Raw genomic sequence first — 2,339 nt, forward strand, 5'->3', positions numbered from 1 at the left:
ATAACCGCATTATATTCAAGTTTTCTTTAGTTGTGTCTTCTCTAAGATGTTTAAAAAGAAGAAGCATTAAGATCTAACACTAATTAGTATGGAATGGTGATTCTCTAAATTATTAACCCTAATTCTGAGTTTAGAATGGATTGAGTGGATATAGTGGTCTGATTTTCTAAAACCTTTCCCTAAAATAAGCAAAGAGACTTGTAGCTTCTGAGCGTGTGGCTAAACCCCATGCTTTATTATACCTAAGAGAAGCATAGAATCTGAAGATAGTATGCAGTTTGTAAGGAAACTGAGTCATCTCAGGATGTTGTTGAGGATGGTTTAGAGGGTAAAGCGTACGCCACTGCCGCCACTCCCCACCGTGCCTTCCGGGTGTTTAAGCAAGTACACTTGGTGCTGGGGAATTCAAGCAAGCTAGTGAGTATTGAAGTCTTTCCCAATGTTCCCAATCATAACAAATGCCTTTGGTGATTTGGAAAAACAATATTAAAATTATCAGCACTTTTCTTTCACTGCTCGCCCTAATTCTCCGCTTGAGCACCATGCAAGTGTTTATGCTACATATGTATATTTTTTTGGGTAAAATTTGAGTGTGGTGTAGTGTAACAAAGCTGGGAAACAATGTATGAATGGCAGAATTTATGTGCCATTATACAAATAATTTGTATATAGTGTTGAGGAGATAATATTTTTGTAAGTACCTGGTTTTCACTTGTTATATGTTAATACTGCTTTCTGGGCATCTTGCCACCAAAAAGTTCAGTTGACCAACACCAGTCTTTCCAATTTTAAAATACTTCAAATGTTAATGCACTACTGTGCTCTTAATTATACAATATAAAATGCTAAAGCTATACGCTTTTCTTCTTTAGATTGCTTGCTATTGATGCCGGTTATATTTTTCTATTGAAATCTTTTGATCAGTTATTCAGATAGACATGTGAACTAGACAGTTTGGAGGTGATCCTTTATCACAGATGATTTGTGAGGTCTTCAACTGAAGAATTACTGAATGGATCTCTTTGATGGAGTGTCTGTTGTCAAGTGGAAAGTTGGTGCCTTGATGTCTTTGTTTACTTCCAAAGAAAGACTAGCTTATGACATGGTTTTTGTGTTCGATTCTCCATTTACAAAGGTTGCAGATTTAATAGGACTTGCTTTCTGCTTCGGGCATAAGTATATGTTTTGATTAATTAATTTATTCAGCTGAGTGTAGGGTAGTAGATCCTAATTAGAGGTCTTGAAGTTAGTTATACTATTTTTTGCATGGATGGGTAGCATGGGATTAGTTTAAAGTAGATTCTCTCATGTCAAGCTGAAAGCTAATATAAAAGATTTTTTCTTATACAGGATACCATTGATATAGCAGTTATAAATAGAAAGGCAAAGGAGTGGGGAAATTGGTTCAGATTGTTTTTAAATTTAAAGTGATCAAAAAGATTTAAATATCAAACTAAAGGATAAATTTTGTTAGTATTATTGTTTAGAGTTTCATGATCTCAATGACTGCTCTACTGTAGGGAAATTGATCCTACACAAGTGTTGTGTCTATAGATGTAGAAGCCTTTATTTTTAGGGTTATTGACATGGAAATGTTTATTTGAAATATCAACTTTTATTAGGAGGGGAGCAGAACTTCCACACCAAGTCATTGTTATAATAACTACACATATCTTTATAATTCTCCTTTGATGCTAACATGATGCAACAATTTTGTTCTCTGTTTGACAATTATGAAAGATATCCCTATCTGTTAAAGATTTGGGAGTGGTATCTGAATCTTTTATGAAGAAATGTTTTGGGACAGCGTCAAAACCCCTCATTTTTTTGTATTTTGATTCCACTAATAATCAGAGTTTGGCCAAAGAGATACTAGAGTTTTAACTCGATTGCATGTCTTTACTGCATACTAAAAGGAGTAAAGAGGAATAAGGGATTGTATAAAAGAGTAGGATGTTAGTCACTTTTATTTTTGTTTTAGGATAATGTGTCCTTTTCTTTGCAGTTATTATATTTTGGTTCTCTGCTTCGTTGTTTATGAAAAGTTGGTGGAAACCAAATTATATTAACTTTATTTTATATAGTAACAAGAATTTCCTCTTCACCTTAAATATGTTCTGAATTCATAAGTAAAAGGAAGAAAACATCATGCAAAATAAATTGGCTTCTTTTGGAAATAGTGAGAAAGAAATGTTCACTTTTGCATTATTATGTGTTGAAATGAATATGAATATGCCAAGATTTTTATTTTACCTTTTAGAGATTTGCTAAAGAGGTAGAAAGTAGAATAGTAAAAAAAAAAGAAAGGGTCAGTGAAAACTTTTTATGGACAAAATTTT

At 33.0% G+C, this 2,339-nt stretch overlaps 1 protein-coding gene across 1 annotated transcript in view; it reads left to right on the plus strand.

Annotated features, from left to right (window-relative positions):
• LOC119585216 (E3 ubiquitin-protein ligase UBR2-like) overlaps nucleotides 1-2,339 on the plus strand; it is a gene marked incomplete in the record, with an annotated part of 58,977 nt that overhangs the window by 19,314 nt on the left and 37,324 nt on the right.

Source organism: Penaeus monodon, chromosome 19, assembly GCF_015228065.2.
Source record: "Penaeus monodon isolate SGIC_2016 chromosome 19, NSTDA_Pmon_1, whole genome shotgun sequence".
Classification (NCBI taxonomy): Eukaryota; Metazoa; Arthropoda; class Malacostraca; order Decapoda; family Penaeidae; genus Penaeus; species Penaeus monodon.